Source organism: Sminthopsis crassicaudata, chromosome 3 (genome assembly GCF_048593235.1).
Source record: "Sminthopsis crassicaudata isolate SCR6 chromosome 3, ASM4859323v1, whole genome shotgun sequence".
In the NCBI taxonomy this organism is placed as follows: Eukaryota; Metazoa; Chordata; class Mammalia; order Dasyuromorphia; family Dasyuridae; genus Sminthopsis; species Sminthopsis crassicaudata.
In genome coordinates, this window is record NC_133619.1 from 128,967,126 (window position 1) to 128,987,424 (window position 20,299).

At 31.5% G+C, this 20,299-nt stretch overlaps 1 long non-coding RNA gene across 4 annotated transcripts in view; it reads right to left on the minus strand.

The window, feature by feature from the left end:
• LOC141564915 (uncharacterized) overlaps positions 1–20,299 on the minus strand; it is a 247,167-nt gene that overhangs the window by 214,208 nt on the left and 12,660 nt on the right. For all 4 annotated transcript variants that reach the window (XR_012488799.1, XR_012488801.1, XR_012488798.1 and 1 more), the window contains exon 2: positions 4,241–4,374. This is a non-coding gene — a long non-coding RNA (uncharacterized LOC141564915). The remainder of the gene's footprint in view (positions 1–4,240; positions 4,375–20,299) is intronic.

Here is a 20,299-nt window from a genome sequence, read left to right on the forward strand (position 1 = left end):
AAATAAATCTTCCTTTTGTCAAAGACAATGGCCATTGTGAATTTATAATACTTCTTTTTTTTTCCAGAACCTCAACCTCATCAGTATTTTGTTAGTTATTATTATTGTGGGATTTTTGAGGCATATAGATCCTTACCCTACTGAGAGATAGGGAGCAGAGCTAGAATCTTTGTGGTACAGTGGGTCTTTGGAGCCTTTATCACTTGAAGCTTATTGCCTGGTGGAGGTTAAATCTATTAAACCCTATGTCATCAACCACTTAGAACTGAGCACTCAGGTGAGCTTGACTCCTGCTTCAGTTTCATCTCAATTGAGTCCTAGTAGGAGAAAGACACGTTAGTCACTAAGACTCCTGCATCCAGCACTTTTTCCTATCTCTCTTATTTTGTTGTTTATCCTTTTTTCTGGAAGAGGACCATGACATCAGGGAGGTGATGCTATGAAATGCAAGTGAATTAGATTTGTTTGAGGGAGGGCTGTGTGCAAGGTTAACCTGTATCATTTTCCCCTCTGGAAACATCTGAGTCCAGTGACAAGATACAAATCAAGAACCTTGGATATGGTCCTAAATGTAATGGGAAACTTTGGTCTTTTTAACCTAAGGTCATCTACAATTCTCTGGCTAAATCCAGGCTTATTCATTGATTAAGCTAGGAGGCTGTTGAGGCAAATAATTTCCTCTTTCACTTAGTCCCACTCCCCACCCCACCCCCCAAAAATTCTAAATAAATAAAGAAAGAGAAAGCCCCTATGGTTTCTAGCCAACAAGGATTGTTGTAGGATGTCATACCAAAAAAAAAAAAAAAAAAAAAAAAAAAAAAAAAAAAGATAGTCGATATATGATTACTTTATCATTTACATTACAAATTCCAGTATCTTTTGTTCCTAACTCTCCATGCTATTTGTTGAATAATATTATTTCCTTATATTTCTCACTCCCTCACCCCAATTTCCTTGAGTTCTAATGCTCTTTAGTTCTTGTCTAGTCTTACTCCTCCATTTTCCAAACCAGAACAAACAACTTCATAACATAATAAACCTTTTCTTCTTGTCCTCTATACACTTTCTTGCATTCATAGAAATATAGTTCCACCTGGGAGATACTAAATCTCTACACATACTATCTAGTTCTGGAGTGTAACTGGTATACGGGATTAGGACACTCCTCATTCTTCACTGTCATTTCCAGACATTACTTCTGAACTCAGCAAGGTCTCCTCTAACTTGTTGACATGGATTTTCTAGGAAATATTGGCACTCATCTCTATCTAAATCTCCTACTTGGAACCTCAGGAAAAAAGAACATATATAATTTGTAAAGTTACCTTGCAGGCCATCTGGTTTTCTTCTTACCTTCCTTAACTGAAAATCCACTTCTACTGTGGTCAGTAAATGACAAGGCTCTAACCTTCAACTTTGCCCCTTTAAAGGGAGAGTGCCTTATTTTATATGCATTGTGAATTTATATGCATTATGACATTTCAATTTTTTTTTTTTTTGTGTAACAAGGATGATTGGCTTGTAGCAATGGCAAAATTCTTTGATCTAGATATAATAGCATATTTAAAAATAGAATTCCAAGGAAAATTTCTAAGGAATCCAAAGAGAAAGCAAATATTTAGCCCAGATTTTTTATTTATGTTTTGGAAAGAAAACAAAAATCTATTTGAAATACTTTAACTATTTGTGAGAGAATAAAATGGAAGAGTCAATCTATGATTAAATATTATCTTAAGAGCTTGACAAAGACAATTCTGAGAAGATCTTGGAATGAGACAATAAGAGGACAAATAGAGATTAATTAACAATTGCATTGCATATTGGTTGTAGAAATGAAAAAAAAAATTACAGCTAAAAGAGTATATCTTTCTGTGTGTTTTCTTTCATGAATGCTTGTTTGCATATGATAAAATTTGTTAATAAAGAGGAAAAAATGTCCCTGATGAAATTTGAACAAGTTTAAAAGAAATAAGATTTTATACTAGTAGAATTTCACCAAGGAATTGTTTGGGAATTGAATTCTAATTTGAGTAGACTTTTAATTTTTTTACCTTGCTTATGGCAGAAAGAAAAAGAGAGATGGAGATAGGCAGAAAGAAATTAAGAGAAAAATATTATTTCTTTTTTCTAAGATTGTTGATTATGTATCTATAACTTAACAGACGATCTATAAATCATATGAGAAATATTATTCTGAATGTAAATTTGCAAAATTAAATGGGATTAAATTAAGTTTAGACTGAATTTCTAAGGGCAATTTTTGATTATTCTTTACTTAAGATTGTAAAATGTCATCTTTTCTAACACTCATTTTTAATTCTTTCACATAAAGATTTTGGGTACAAAGAATTCCCTGTGCTTTTTCTTGACTTTATCTTTTAAAGAGATAAAAATTCATGTAGAGTATTCATAATCAGTATGTAAAAAGATTTGATAACTTTCTCTAAAGCAGCAAAGCAAGGTTTTATTTAGAGTATGATTTCTTGCTAGTGACTGTTTACATTAATCCTTCATGGTAGATATTGTTTTCTAATATTTCATTCCTAATTTAAAAAATAATCTTTTCATTGTTTTTTTTTTTTTTCCCTAGGCTATAGTGGAAAGAAAGGCCTTGATAATAGATAAGATTATATCTATTGAGAAAATTATTTTGGAGAATCACTATTATTTAATTAGGAATAGTTTCATTTGTCAGGAGGAACTAGTAGAAGTAAATGAATTGTTTAATTTGGAAAATTTGGCAAAGACTATAAACCATATGGAACTAAAAAAGAAGCTGATTCAATCTGAATAAAATGGGTGATATATTAAGATATAAAAAAAGGAATTAGTCTAACTCTCAGAAAAGTATACTAATTTTTCAGAGAGCCAGAAACAGAATGAAGACATTTAAACAAATAATGCAATTGGAACCAAATAAAATAAATAAATAAATAAAAATGAGAGAAAGAAGCATAAACTTAAGAAAGTATACAGATGATCTGGAAAAATTGTAATATTAATAAGGCAGAATTTTAAAATCTGCATTATGTGTGTATTAATATAGACCTTAAACTAAAGACCTCAACATCTGATTCTCCAACAGAAAGAAGAATAATTAGGATCCTCAACTTAGATATGATTATTGTGAATATTACATAGAAAACTTCAGTAATATTCTTCTCATCTGTTAAGGAAAAGAAAGTAAACCAGATGGCAAAATAATAAAATAAAATAAATCTTTCTGAATTTTAACCTTAAAAATAAATGAAAATCAGAAATGCTTCTTTATTTCAATAGATTTTTAGTAATCCTCTGAACATGGAAATTCTCACACTCATTTTAATGATACTTTAAATTATCAAATTAATTATGACCAAAATGCATTGATAATATCTCAAAAAGCTACTATTCACTGAGCTTCATCATCTCCAGAAACTCATCTTCCTTCAAGAGCAAAGCTACTCTGAAACTTAATACTGAAACTATAAGAACAGTTGGGAAAATTATCTCCAGAAACTCATCTTCTTTCAAGAGCAAAGCTACTCTGAAACGTATACATCTTAACATCCTTTCCCTTTTTGTTTTTTCTTTCCCTCTCATTATTGATGTTGCAGGGTGGACATCAGAGAGCTCTTCCTCCATATTTTGTTTATGGTAGGGATCCAAAATAGACAACTCAGAATTTCCACTTAGCTGAAACATTTCATCACCTCTCCCTCTACTCTGATGTATTCTTTATAGCAGTTTATTAAGACTTGATGTTATGCTAAATTCATTAAGATATCTCTACTGGTAGTAATTGTTTCCTTATAAACATAAGAAATGAGAACACAAGCCCAGGCAATTCACAATAAATGAAACTATTTGCATTTTTAATCAAAACATGAAGTAGATTTTCTATTTAAAACATATGTTTGGTAATTTAGAAGATTTTTTTTTTTTTTTCTGAGAGAACTTAGTTTGTCATCTATTTGTCATGTATTATGATAATTTCAATGCCAGGAGGGTTCTCTGACAATGAATGGGATTCTGCAGATGAGTAACTTTCTTAATTTTCCCAACTGTTCTTATATTCATAAATGATTAATTACGTCCTTAAATTTAAGGATACTGATGAGTAATATGGAGTCCACTGAAAGTAAATAACAGTTGAGTCTTGTACCACAAGCCACCTTGAGATCCTCAAGACACTGTATTAATCCTTGAATCCTTTTGCCTTCATTACTTCTTAGACCTTGCCAGTTCCATTATAACTTACCTCATAAGATGTTGTATCAATCAGGGTATACAATGTATGTATCATTTCCTTACTTCAGGTTACACTATCCCCTTCCTATGTGCCATTCTCCTCTAGTGTATATTGAGAATATTGATATTTTCCAATATTAGGACCTAGAGAGAAGAAAAGGTGATTAGATACATGGTGTTTTTACACCATGAACATTTACATTGTATAGTTGGGCTCAAGATCTTACTCCCTATATCTGTTCCAAAGATGATTTGAGCCAGCTACAAGTCAAACCTCACACATGTTATCCATTTCTCCACTGGTCACATTATTCAAATGCTAAACGTACACTTGCCAAAAGTTACGGAAAACTCACACAGGACAAGTGTTCACAAGATGGTCAGAAAAAATGAAACAAGGACATTCTCAAGGTATCTCTTAAGAACTTTAGAATCAATTGTATGACATGAGAGACACTAGAACCACAAAGCCCAGCACATGCTCTCATCAGAATATGAATAAAGCAGTTTTGAATTAAACCAGAAAAAACACAAGTTGAGTAAAATTAGAGAACCCACCCCAAAAGTTTATATGCAGTATTTGTGTCCAACCTGTGGCAAAATATTACGAGCTCATATTGGTCTGCTCATCCATAATTGGATACACTGTAACTCAACTCCAATATAATGATGTCATTTTTGCCCTTTTCAAGAGGGAAGGACAATAACCAACAACTCCCCACATCACTCACATGTATGTTGATATGCTTCATATAAACATAGTGTAGTGGGGGAAGGAAAGGCAGGAAAGGAAAGATAAATAAAATAATGTAAAAGTATTTGTTTGCTCCAAGGTTTCTTCATCAGCAATGCAAAGTATTTACTAAGCCCATAATTTGAAAAAAAAAAATTAAGAAGAGAGGAAAGGCAAATAAAGAGAGAAAGGGCAGCTAGTTGGTGTAGTGGATAGAGAACCTAAAGTCAGAAGGATCTGAGTTCAAATTTGGCCTCAGACACTTAATGCTTCCTATCTGTGACCTTGGGCAAGTCACTTAACCTCAATTGCCTCAGCAAAAAAAAAAAAAAAAAAAAAAAAAAAAAAAGAATAAAAAGAGAAATTCTTCAATCTTCCTCCTTATCAATGGTGGTCTTTTATAAATATAAAGCTTGATTCATAAAAAGTAAGACTTTTAGAATCAATTAAAAAAAACTTGAAAGAATGACTCATTACCAAGAAGCTCATAATCATGGATATTATTTTAGCCTTGCTATTCATATCTCATCAGTATCCTCATTTACTTCTGATTGGAGTAAAGCAATTTGATTGGAGAGGGAAGCAAAAAATCTCCTTGCATAGCCTTCTTTTGTACAGGGCTAAAAATACCAGTCAACTCTTCATATGTCTATAAGATATTTTGCTTGATTTCAATTCCACGATCATATTCATTATACCTCTGTACTGGCTACCTACTGGTGTTTTCAATCTCCTCCCTTCAGTAGCTTTTGGATATTGTCTATTCCCATTAGATTATAAACTCCTTGAGGTGCATTTTTTTTTTTCTTTTTCTTATTTCTATCCCCAGAATTTAGCACAGTCTCTGCTGGCCTCTTCTGCATTCTCATCATCACCTATATTGTATTACAAGTACAAAGTCCTTTCCATGTCTATTCATGATGCTTAGTGAAAAAAAATTAACTAGCTCCATTGGACTCTAACAATCATTATTCCCTTTCCTGGCACTCTCCTACCAATTGCTATTAAGTGAAATACTGACCATTCAAATCCATTCATACGTGGATCACCTGTTGGAGAAAAATATTTACTGCTCCACTAGGAAACATTCCTTCTGTGCAGAAGACAAACTTTCTTATAATTATAGAATCCTGAAGTGAATAAGACTATCCATCTTTTGGATTTCTCACAGGGCATATCTGGGTTTCCTTCTTTTCACCAAAAAAAGTTTTTTCCTAGATAAACTTAGAAATAGTACTAATAGACTTTGACATGATAATGCTGGGTAGACCCAATTTGACAGAGTAGAAGCAGAAACTAGATGAACTTTCCCAACATTTCCCTCCAAAAAACTCTAAAATGATACCTCAAATTGAATGATCTGGAAAATAGACTGAGGAGAGAGAACGTAAGAATTTCAGACTATACGTATATGTTTAGGGGATAAAAGAGGATGCTGTAAACAAATTGGGAGAGCAAGGGATAATTTACCAATCAGATCTTTGGAGAAGGGAAGAATTTATGACCATTATGAACTTTATAAAAGGTGAAGTGAACAATTTTGATTACATTAAATGAAAAAGTTTTTGCACACACAAAATCAATAGAAACAAGATTAAAAGGGAAGTACACAGCTGGGAAAAAATCTTTACAGCCCATTGTTTCTAATGAAAGTTTCCTTTCTAAAATATGTAAAAGAACTCTGCCAAATTTAAAAGAATACAAGTCATTCCCCAATTGATAAATGGTCAAAGGATATAAACACACAATTTTCAGATGATGAAATTAAAGCCATCTCTAGCTATATGAAAAAATGCTAAATCACTATTGAATAACTCAAGTATTCACCACACAGCTTTCAGATTGGCTAAGATGACAGGAAAATTAAGTGGAAAATGTTGAAGGAGATGTGGGAAAACTGGAACACTAATGCATTGTTGGTGGAATTGTGAAATAATACAACCATTTTGGAGAACAATTTGGAACTATGCCCAAAGGACTATAAAACTCTGTATACCCTTTGGTGATGTGAAGCCATTACTGGTTCTGTATCCCAAGGAAATCCTAAAGGAGGAAAAGGGACCTATATGTGCAACACTGTAGCAACTCTTTTGGTGGTAGCAAAGAATTGGAAAATGAATAGATGCCCATCAATTAAGGGATGGCTGAACAAATTGTGGTATATTAAGATAATGAAATAGTATTGTTCTATAAAAATGATGAACAAGCTGATTTTAGAAAGGCCTAGAAAGATTTACATGAATTGATGATAAGCAAAACAAGCAGAACTGGGATTACATTGTATACAATAACAGCAAGAATATATGATGATCAACTATAAAAGATTTGGTTCTTCTCAGTGGTTCAGTGATCCCAAGCAATCCTAATAGATTTTAGAAAGAAAATTCCATCTACATCTAAAAAATGAACTAAAGAGACTGAATATAAATCAACACATACTATGTTCACTTTTTTTTTCTGTTTTTTAATCTGTCCTATAGCTTTTCCATTTTGCTCTGACTTTTCTCTCCCAACATAATTCATAAAGCAATGTGTATTAAAATTAAATAAATTTATTAGAAAAAAAAAAGAATTATCAGACAAAATGAAAACTATAATCAAAAAAGCTTTTATAAATCTTTTTTCAAGAAGTTATAAAGGAAATCAGCCCTGATATTTTGGATATGGAAGGTAAAATAGAAATGTAAATAAACCACTGATCATCTCACGAAAGACGTTTCAAAATAAAAACTCCCAAAACTATTATGGACAAATTTCATAAGTCCCAGATCAAGGAGAAAATATTGTAAACAATTAGAAATAAGTCATTCAGATATCATGGATAATAGTCAGGATTATATAAGATTTATCAGTTTCCACATGAAAGAAGCAAAATATTGTGAATATGATATTCTGGAAGGAGAAGGAGTTAAAACTACAATCATGAATAACTTGTCTAGCAAAATTGAGTATAATGCTTTAGGGAGAAATGGATATTTAATAAAAATAGAGGACTTTCAAAAACTTTTGATGAGAAAAGCAGAGCTGAATAGAAAATTTGACATGACTCATATATATAATATTAAAAATTAAATATGGAATAAAAAATATGTTCAATAAGGTTAAACTATTTGTAAGTACTATACAAGAGAAACATATACTCAACTTCTAAGAAGTTCATCATTATTAGGGAACTTAGAAGAATTCTACATAGACAGTGGTCATGGGTGTGAACTGATTCAGTTGGGATTATCTTTAAAAAAAATAATGAAATTTTGAAAAAAGAGTGATACATTGGGAGAATGGGTAAGGAAAATAAAGAATGGGAAATTATACCAAAAATAAATATACAAGGAAAAGCTTTTATAGTAAAGGGAAAACTAGAGGAAGATCATGGCTGTCAATGCTTACATCTTACTAAATAAAATTGCTTTCAAAAGGAAAGGATAAATTTAATTGTTTGGGTATGGAAATTAATCTTATTCAACAGGAAATTATGAGCAGAAGGACATCTATAAAATTAAGGAGATAATAAAAGTGAAAACAGATTAAGGTAGACAGTGTTCAGAAGGAAACTAGACTCTTCAGGAGTGATGGTGGAAAGAGAGAGACAGAGATGGGGAGAGAGGATAAATAGAAGAAAATACAAGAGAGGGAAATACATGTATTATATCCCAACAATCTGTTGTTTATAAAAGACACACTTGAAACAGACCCACAAAGAGAATTAAAATCAGGGTCTGAAATAGAATCTATTATTCTTCAGCTGAAGTTAAAAAAAAAAATCAAAAACCCTGGCAATTATGATTTCAGATAAAGCAAAGGCAAACCTAATTAAAAGAGATAATCAATGAAACTACATTTTGCTAAAATGTACTATAAACTATGTCCAAAAGGCTATCAAATGTGTCTACACAGGTGTCTCTGCTGGGTCTGTATCCCAAAGAGATCATAAAAAAGAAAAAAGGAACCCACATGGGCAAAAATTTTTGTATTAGCCCTTTTTCTAGTGATAAGGACCTGGAAATTGAGTGGACGCCTATCACTTGGGGAATGGCTGAATAAGTTATGGTATATGAATATAAGAAATGATGAACAGTCTCTTGGAAACAGGGAGGAGAGAGAGGGAGAAAAATTTAAAATACAAAGTTTTGCAAAAGTGAATGATGAAAACTATCTTGTATATATTTTGAAAAGTAAAATAGTATCAAAGAATAAAAGATACCATAGAAAATAAAGTAATATCAAAAGATATTACAGCAAATTTCTCTGACAAAGACTGCAATTCTCCAATTGTTAAATGGTAAAGGTATGGTTTTTATCCCTTTACAGGAAGTTTTTAGAAGAAGAAATCAAAATTCACTTTAGTCTGATTTTTTTTAAATGCTCAAAATAACTAATGATTAGAAAAATGCAAATCAAAACAACTCTCAAGTATCATGTCACACACATCAGTAATGAAAAATGCTGGAGGGAATGTGGCAAAATAATTACAATAATGAACTCTTGGTGAAGTTGTAAATTAGTATCACAATTTTGGAGAAAAATTTGGAACAATGCCCAAAAGACTACAAAACTACTAAATCTGTATCCCAAAGAAATCAAAGAAATCTTTTTTTTTTTTCTTTCTTTTTTTCTTTCTTTCTTTCTTTCTTTCTTTCTTTCTTTCTTTCTTTCTTTCTTTTCTCTTTCTTTCTTTCTCTCCTCTTTCTTTCTTTCTCTCCTCTTTCTTTCTCTCTCTCTCTTTCTTTCTTTCGTTCTTTTCTTCCTTTCTCCTTTATCTCCTTCCCTTCTTTCCTTCCTTCCCTTTCTCCCTCCTTTCTTTCCCTCCCCCTTTCTCCTTCTCTTTCATTTTCCTTCTCTTCCTCCTTCCCTCCTCCTCTTTCCTTCCCTTCCTCCCTCCTTCCATTCTTTCTCTTTTTGTTTCTTTCTTTTTAGATGTGAACTTGTATGGGCATGGGAAAACCATGTTCTACTGCATACCTTTAAACATCACACAGAGTGATTAGATTTTATCTTAACTAAGAAGAAAAAAGTCTATACACAAATAGGACAGAATTGTTGTACCTCCATCACTGGCTATTATAATGAATTTTAAAATAATATTTTCAAATATAAATCAATGGTAATAGTTTGCATGAGAATCTTAAGCAGGGTGTCTATATGTACAGATAGTTAATAGACCAGGTAATTAGAAGCTTTGAGAATGAGCCATAAAGACATTTCCATCCCTTTATCTCTATCATATCCTTAGTAGTCCAGGTTATAATTTGTCATCTCTATTTCTTCAAGGCCTTCTATTAAGCAATCACTACATTTAATTAATTACGAAGTCAGAATAACTGTATAATATTCATTAACTGTTAGATAAAAATTCTTCAAGACAGAAATATAAACTGTTTTAAAAATATTGAAGTTTAAATTATTTTTATTTTGCTAAGAATGTATAAGGAGCTCTCTCCTTGAATAGAGATATAGAATTATATATGCTATCTTCATGTCAACCATGAATAACTATGGGAATCTGTTAAAATTTAAAAATTAATGGCTTTAAAGAGACCATTAAAAACAATCTGCTTATCTTACTATAACTTTCTCATTTACTCTATAGATGGATCTCTGATACATTGAATTGGAAGTTTCCTTAAATGATGTTCATAACCCATCCATGTATCCATGTTTGTGAAATCCATGTATGAGATTCTTGTCCACTCCCTGAATTGTCAAAAGAAATCCAGAAACTTAATGAGCTTCTTCTTCCCTTCTTTTGATTTTTAGAAAATATCTGTGGAGAACTCTGGCTTTAATAGAAATCTCTGGCTATACAGAACAATTACAGTTTCACAATGGCAACTAGCAGTTCTTAAGACTACTAAAAAATAATTTTTAAAAAGTTACAGGAAATAAATAATTGAATGAATGAATGAATGAAAGACAGTAAAATAAGAGTTGTAAAAAGAAGAAAGCAACATTAGTTTACTAAGAGCAGTAATAGAAGATTTTCATCAACTTATGAATTAAACTTCAATCTGAGCCAAAGCTTGAAGTGAGAATAATGAAAACTGAGGGCAACTGAGAGCAAAGAGTACCTGAAATAAAGGATTTGCGTGTTTAGATAATAGATACTTGGGACAATAAAAATGGACCAAATTGAAAAGGCAGAATTTTTCAAATTAAATTTTGTTTTTGTTTTCTTTACTAAGAAAGATCTTTGAAGTAAAAAGAATAAAACAAAGATAGCTGATTGGGATTTGCAAATCATGGTAAGCAAGGACATTGTAAGAGATTAAATGGCTCTTCTCAATTATTTCAGGACACAAACCAAAATGGACTAAATCCCAGGATACCAAAATAACTTAAGGCTATTATTGAAGAGCTACTGTCAGTGACCTCTGAAAAATTACAGAAAGAAGAGATGTGCTATAGACCTACAAATGAGCAGATTTTTGTCTATTAAGAGGAATGTGATGAAATGATAGAGATCACACAGGCAACTGTCTTCCTACAATAAAATGCCTACAAATTCAGAAAGTTGAGCATTGACAGTGAGAAGAAAAGTGAAAAAATCTTCCATAAGGTAAATCTCCAGTAAACATTTTTTTTTTTTTTTAAGGCCTATTAATTAACACACTGGTCCTGATGTTCTCTGCTATAAACCCCACAATTCTTGGTTTAACCTCAAGAATATTGTACTTTTAGTTATTGTCTTTAAAAATTATCCTTTGAGGGGGCAGCTAGGTGGCACAGTGGATAGAGCACCAGCCCTGAATTCAGGAGGACCCGAGTTCAAATCTGGTCTCAGACACTTAACACTTCCTAGCTGTGTGAACCTGGGCAAGTCACTTAACCCCAGCCTCAGGGGGAAAAAAAAAAAAAAAAAAAATTATCCTTTGAAAGTCTTCTTAAAAAAAAAAACAAACAAAAAAAAAAAAACTTGCTCTGTCAGTTATGATATTGATTCAGGCTATTGATACTTTATTAAATAGTAAATTCCAATTCAATGTCACATGGTAAAAGACTAGAATCTATGATCCTTACATTTGTCACATGTCAGAATAGTTGGATCTTTGGGTTCTATATCCAAATGATTAGCCCCTATTTCTCCATCATTAAAAGCAGTGGCATATTGAATAAGTCATTTGACTTCTTTGGGTTTAATTTTTCCAATTGGAAAAGGATTAAATTATTTTTAAAGCTCCTTACAATTCTGCTGTTCCTTGAGTGTCCTATCTCTTATGTAAAAACAGTGACCTCTGGTAAGTTTGGACTCAAAATTAATGGTTCACTATGTCCTGAATCTTAGGTGCAGACAAGAATACAGGTTGGTTGCTTTTAATATGGAACTTATAAAGTATCCAATTTCTCTCTTGGCAAAGTTTTTGTGCTAATGAGATGGAAAAAGATAAGCAACCTACTTTTCATTGTTCTAAGTGATAGGTTGGTCTATTCTACCTTTGATAAATGCTTTGTTGCACCTATTATCTACATAATGGAAGCCAGATAAGCTTCCCAGAAGAAATGAATATTGAAGAAGGCTTTGATTCTGAATAATGAGGCAGCTGCTAGAAATGAGCCCAGGGAGGATACTGTGATTATAGGAAAGGAAAGAATGAAGTTATGCAGCAAATGTATATCAGGTCTCTTTTATCATCTCCCTTTATCCTCCTTAACTCTTTATCTTGAATTTTCTTTTTGCTGTCTTTCCTCTTTCCTACATTCCTTTTTCTTTCCTCTTTATCTTTTTCTTACTTTACTCTTTCTATTCCTCTTCTTTCCTCTCTCTCTCTTCATGGCTTTCCTTTTCTTCGTACTTTTCTTTAAGCTTCCAAATCTCCAATGTGTTCTTTGCAAAATTTATAGCTTCCAAAATAAAATATCCATTTGCTCTATAATACTGCTCTCTGATGTTGGTTTTTAGTTGGTTTTCAATACTATTTGATTTGTCATGATCCTATTTGGAGTTTTCGTGGCAAAAATATTAGAGTAATTTTCCATTTCCTTTCTCAGCACATTTTACAAATGAAGTAACTGAAACAAACAGGGTTAAATCACAGGGTCACAAAGCTAATTATTTTCTTAGGCCAAATCTGAATTGAGGAAGATAAGTCTTTCTTATTTCAGGCCCAGCATTCTATCAACTGAGCCACTTAAAAAGCTATGGCCTTATTGGCATTAGAAATTTATGGAAGAAGAAAAGGCTTCTGGATTTATGTAAAAATTTCAGAAACATATGTAAAAGTTATGCAAACTTTCTTCCTCATTCAATGATAAGACATAGCCTTTTTTATTATTATTATTATTATTTTTTTAATTTTAAATCTTGCAGAAGGTTCAGAAAAGCATGCTTCAGGGCATATTAAGGCTTTGAATATAGCTAGCTGTGCTCTAGCAAAAGGACATAGTTCAATGAGACTCCAATGTAAGCATATAAATATGGGATTAGTCTAATGAGGTCAGAATTCACAGACTCAGAGAGTTGGAGGTTCCTTTACTCCAATTTACAAAATTCAATTATTAAAATTTTACTTGAATCTTTTTGAAAGAAATGTTAGAAGCTGTATGTAAATAAGCATTTAGCTTGGAAGATGCAGCATAATTCCTTGCAATATGAATCAATAGAGTTATTTTTGAAAATAAGAGTAAAATAATTGCTTAAATTATTTTCATTTCCCAAAGCATTTTGGTCTTTATATTTCATCTTGTAAAACGAAGAATACATTTGTGAAGATTGAGCAGTGCCATTCACATAAGAGTTTCCAGGAAATGATGATTGTATCTTTCAGAATAAATTGAAGTTAAATATTTATGACCATATTCTAATCTGATTTTTTTGGACTGCAGTATGCATCACTGCTCATTTTAGATTAGGTGAAATTTGTCTAATAACTTGTACACTTGGAAATATAAGTGTGGATTTACAAATATAAAATCTCATAATTGAAATGAGTTTCATTAAAAACTGAATAGTAATTATGCAAATACATACTGCATATTTGAATTTATTCATAGTTTATCATCCAAATATTATAGCAATAGTAATGATGCATCAAAATGGTGCTTTCAGAGAGGCCTATGGATGTTGAAAAAACAAAGATGTGCATTTGAGTTGATTTAAAAAGTGAGAGCTCTGATTAAATAGCATATATGATTAGCTATGACACATAAAATTTAATGATTAATAATTTTATGAAGAAAATATTATAATAATTGTCAAATCTAAACAGAGCATATATCTTCAGATCACATTGAAATTCATATTTAAAAATATTATTTTTTAAATTAAAAATAAATAATACCTTCAACATTAATTGGTTTTAGTCTCAAGCCTTCAGTTTCCTAATTTCTAAAACTTTTATATATAATATACAATATAATTGATTATGCAATATTTAATTATACATAGTATAATATGTTATTATATATGCAAAATATAATGTTTTCTATAGTGATGATATTAGACTAAATGATCTTTAAGTTTCATTTCAATTTCTAATCATTAATCCTATAAATGATAGCATAAAGGATAATATTAATTTTTTTGCACTACATACAATATATAGAGTATAAATTGCATGTTCATTTCCCATGCTTTTAGAAAAGCATCTTTTTTTTTTTTCTGTCTCTCTAATGAATAGGACAACTGATTTTGAAGCTGTCTTTTATTGTCTTCTTTGGATATATTAAGATTATAATTCCATTCCATATAATTCCATGCAGTAGGCTCTTAAATTTTCAATTAAATTCATTAAATATGTGCTGACCACCTTTCAAATGCCCAATACTGTATTAGCTGTATTACTTCTGAAGTTTTGAGCCCTTAAAATTAGTATTATCAGCTATTATTATTATTTTAGCTTTAAGGAATATTAGTCTATACAATAGAGTTAGGATAAAACTAACCTCACATAAGTTTCATACAATGAATCTTTGTACTAATATTTTAGAATTAGATAAGTAAAATAGTGTTGACTTTATCTTTGTGATATGATAATGTATACACACACACACATATATATATACATATATATATGAATAAACAGTTTTCTGAAATTTTGAAATTCCAGACTGATGTCACATGATTTTAAAGTAGGTTTTCATATCACAATCCTGATGCTTTTACCCTTATCATTTTTGTTACCCTATTTCTAAACTGTCTCCTGTTTGATGATATTTTATTTGAGGTGTGTATGTTGAATCAATACTTGTTTGGACAAGGACATATTAAGGATGAAGTGCAATCAACATGGTCCAAAAGAAGAAACAAAATATAAACTTAGAGCTGGGAGAGATATTAAAGTTCATCTAGTCCAATATTCTCATTTTAGAGATGTGGAAACGCTCACCCAGTGATATTAGGTCACTTGACTAAGGTCACTCAATCAGTAAGTGACAGAGAGAGCAATAGCAGCATTGTGATTGCATGCTCAGGAACATGTCAGTAGTATTCTCAGGGTCCTTCAGGCATGCAATTGATTATTTAAAATCATATATCTAGTTTTGCTCATACAATTTGAAATGCATTTTTAAGGAATTAATTTATGAAGTAGCCCTAAAATTTAACTATGTTAAGACAAATTTTTTACTTCTGTACTCAGTCACTTTGACTTGTAAGATTTTTCTGTAATCTTCTGTCCTCATTAGTTGGGCTTTTCACTGTTTCAGTTTAGTGCCATCAAATCTACAGATTTCATTGGAACCTCCCTTCTCATTAATAAAGAGCTTCATTAAAGCTGGTTTTATTGGACCTGATCTTGCATCAATCCCTGTGGAACCCTGATCTTTACATATCTCCATCAAGGAAAGAGCTCATTTATTGCTAGCCTTTCCCCCTTTGTCTCTAAGCCAACTTTTTTTTCCCTATGATTCATTTTCTATAATAGCTTTTGGTGTGAAATCTTGTCAAAGGCTTTTAAGAATCTTACTATCCAAGCTGTCACCTTTGAATACAAAGGACAAAAAAAAAATCCCTTTCAATAAAGTAAAATCACAGTAAATTAGACAAATGGAAAGGAAGAACAGTCCTTAAATAAATTTAATTTTATTACTTTCTGGTTCCCTCAGGAACTAAAACCAGACTAATAGTTTATTCACTAACATCATTTCCTAAAGTCCCTTCCAATGGCTCCTTATTACTATTGCATGCAGTTTAAGCTCCCCAAGAAAGTTTTCAAGGTCACGAACCTATGCCTCATTCCTTCCCCCTTTTTTATGGATTTAATATTTCAGACACATTGTACAAGACTCTGTACACCTAAATGCCCTCTATTTTGGTGTCTTTGTTTAGCTTGCATTGACTCTACTTAAGCTTAGAGCTTAGATTTTAAAGCCCAATTTAAATACTACCTAAATATTCTATAGTAGAAAAATCATTTGCAGCTGAGGCAGAGGAGGTATGATCAGATTTTTTTCTTGGATACTTATTATCTATATGACCTTGTGAAGTTACTTGAAGAACCCCTAGGATTCATTAACCTCATTTGTAAGATGAGAGTTGAATTAGATAAGACTCTCAGGGCCATTCCTGCTCTAAAACTTTTATAATCTTCCATGAAGCTTTATCAAATCCCTCAGAAGTAAAAGTTCTTTTTTTCTTTGGATTTTTACATAGCATTCTGCAAATCTCTGATGCATTTACCAAATGATATTTTGCCATAATAAATTCAGTTAACATTAAGAAACATTCATAAATTAAATATTTTTGTAAGGCACTGTGTTGCCAAAATCAAAATCAAAAATGAAATTGTTTCTCCATACAAGAAACTTGCAATCCAACTGGAGAGAAATGGGAAGCAATGGAACAAAATATATGTTGTTAAGCAAATATGAAATGGAAACAGATTAAATATAAAATAATATTTAGGGAGAGAATTTACTAATACCTGGGAAATCAAGAAAAAAAGCTCATATGAGTCTTAATCTAAGCTTATATGAATCTGAAAAGGGGATAAATATTTCAAGCATGAGAATATTGTATGTATATGTGTCATGATCATTGACTGTAATCTCAGTGAGAAGAGAGATCATGTCTTATTTAACTTCCTGTCTTCTCCTCCATAGGGTCTAGAGTACTCTATACATAGCAGGAACTCAACAACACAAAGTTTTTTTAAAAATCTGATATCATAAAATGATATCAGTGATTTCATTCTTTCACACTAAAGTTTACTGAGGTGGATATTTTATTTTTCTGTAGCCACCTGAAGGAGAGATAAGTAGAGTCTGAAATCATTAAATTACAGTTGTAAGAGAATTATAATTTAGAAAGTTTTGAATAGTACTTTTAAGATCAGTCACTCAAGCCCTTATCACTTGCTACCCAAACATTACAATAGCTTCTTAATCAGTCTTTTTGATTCTAGCTTCTCCCTCTTTCCAGTATATCATGCCCAAAGCAGCCAAATTGCCATTCATATAGCAATAGCTGTATTTCAAATAATAGCAGACTATCTGCCATTTGTCTGCTAACAAAGCTTCTATGGCTCCCTATGGCCACTATGACAACCTAAAACTTCTTTAGCAATAAAAATCCTTTCAAATGTGTCTCCAACCTGTCTTTCCAGATTGATTACACAATACTTTCTCATTCAGAAATTATATGATCCTGCCCTATTAGCCTGGCCTAAATGATGTTTTATCTTTCACCTTCTAGAATTTTCAGAGGTTTTTCCTGTATTTACCAAAGAGCTTTCCTCATCTTGACAGGAATGAACCCTGAAACTAGATTCAAGATCCCAGACTCCAAAAAGTCTGGGAAAAAAGCATACTTTCCTAGACAAGACTTTTCTAAGTTAAGTGGTGTGGATCAATTGGAGATCTTGGTAAAATCACCCTCCATTGATCTTTGGGGTGTCTTGGACCCTCTTCAGGAAATTCCAGAGACTGAGAAAAAAAAGCTCTCAAAATGATTCAATTGGAGATCTTGGTCTGATAATCAGTTCAAACTGCCTCCAGCCCCCAACCAAGATTTGCTCACAAAATAGGTTTCTGTTTACACATTCGTTGCAAATTTCTTCATTAAAAGATTTGCTTACCAAGAGAGAGAACATCTTAGTGAACAATAAAACTTTCTTTTGCCATGGGTTCGTCATCTTTCACATTGGACCTGGGCATCTCTCCAACCAGAGGGGATTCCTACAACTCTGCACTGCCACTAACGGCATCATTTTGGTTCCCTGGCATCAATCTCATATCTAAACTCTTTATCAGGCTTTAAATGCCTCCAGATTTCCCTAATTTTTAGTATTTTCTTCCCTCCATTAAAATATTTCAGATATATATTTATTTGTATAATATTGTTTCTCCCCAGTAAAGTGTAAGTCTATTGAAGGCAGAGAATATATTTGTTTTACTTTTATCACCAAATACAATGTCTAGAATATAATAGTAATATAGTAGTTGTTTATCACTTAATTGAGAAGGGAAATAAAGGATAAAAAATAAAGATCTTACAGTAGATGATTAATAAATAGTAATTGAACTGAACTGAAATGACTACTACTTGTGCTAATTTATTTTGTAGGTAATACCAGAAAGTATAAACCATTATATAGTTTAAAGACCTTTTTTACAACAATTCTGTTATGGAATATTCATCCTTTTTTGTCAATACCCATTTCCTTATGATTTTATCCTTAAGATGACAATGACTATTGGCTAATAACCAATATAGTACCTATTTAAAAACTAGGTTTATGAAACAAGTGCAAAAAAGTATATTTTAAAGTTTAATCTACATTTTAACATTTTCTCCATCATTTTCTTAAGCCTAGAAAAAAAAAAACAAGATTAAATTTGTAGAATTTCTCAACTTTCAATGAATAATTGTTCACATTGAAAATTTAACAGTTGACTCTATTGCATATGAGATGGTTCTAGCACTTCCCTGCCAATATCCATATTAATTTCCAATAAATTATGTATTTTTTCTCCTTAGTCAATAACAGGGAGTATTAAACAATAATGTTGTTTAACCTTGCCTAATGTTAATAGCATTAAAAAAATGCTCAGATGTGCCATAAGAATTGATGAAAAGTAAAAATTTAAAAAAACAGACTTTGTATATTAAAATGATTGTATCTATATCAGTAGTGCATAAGCTTATATATTGATTTTCCAGTAGTAGCAGAACATTTGTACTCATTTTACCACTTCATCCTTCCTTTTATTTCTAATTCATATCTATCTGCTATTTCTTATTTCAATACTTAGATCAAATCCTTCTTCCTCCATTTAGGAAGTAGGTACTCCATTTCCCTGACTATAGAAACCTATATTTGCATCTATGGATGTTCATATGAATATAATCAATGCCACAGAATTTGTCACTCAGTTATGCAGTAGTATTATTTATTATTCTTTCAAATAAAAGAGACAAGTTTACATAAAAGACTATACAACAAGAAACCACATGGAAGTGATAAGAAGCACTATTAAGGCATTCTCACTGTCTCTCTGAAAATCTTTATTATTAACTTTGAGACAGGAGACACTCTGGAATAGAATTACCTCACATGGTGTGCCTGCATCAAAAAAGGTGCTGTACTTCATGAGCAAAGCAGAATCACAGTAACACAAAGGAAAGGTAAGAGTTGCAAATCCGGAGACATCGGCATCTTAAATATTCTAATGTATTATTTGTCCCTGAACTGAAGTAGAAGCTTTCTAACTCAGATCAAATTTATCAGCTACAGCTGAGATTACACTGTAATCTCACCTCAATCATGATCTTATTGGTCCACTTTGAAACTGAAGGAGGAAATACAGTAACAAACTTAAAGAGAAAATACTTATCTTTATTGGTAAAGGAAATCCTTACTGTATGGGTTGTTCAGCAATTCAATTACAAGGTCCAGTTATTCAAGTTTTTTTAAAGTCCAAATTTAACAGTTTTCCAAAAAAGTTGTTGAGTTAGACATTTTATGAAATATTATTAAATCAGAAACTTATAGATTCCTAAAACTGGCTTTGTATTTAGCATCAGAGGTTCTGAGAACCATAGTAAATATAAATAAATTTTGGCCAAGTCTATCAGCATTGCCCATCTGTTCAGAAGTATGATTATAATTTTTCCATGTCCTTGCCAATTAAAATTTTGTTCTTGAATAGAATAATTTGACCCCAAATTAGAGATGATGGTGTTCTTAGAATCATTCTATTCCTGAGTTTGTGGACAAAGCCAAAGATGCTCTGTATTTAACAGATGTTTTAGAAAATAAATTGTTATCCAATAAGACATTTCAAAACTTGAAAGTAAGATACCCTGAAGAGACTATTTGTTGAAAGATTGCATACTATGACAAGAAAATTTCAAAGGTCTGACCTGTTCTCTATAAAAATTGTGTCAATTTTGTTTCATCA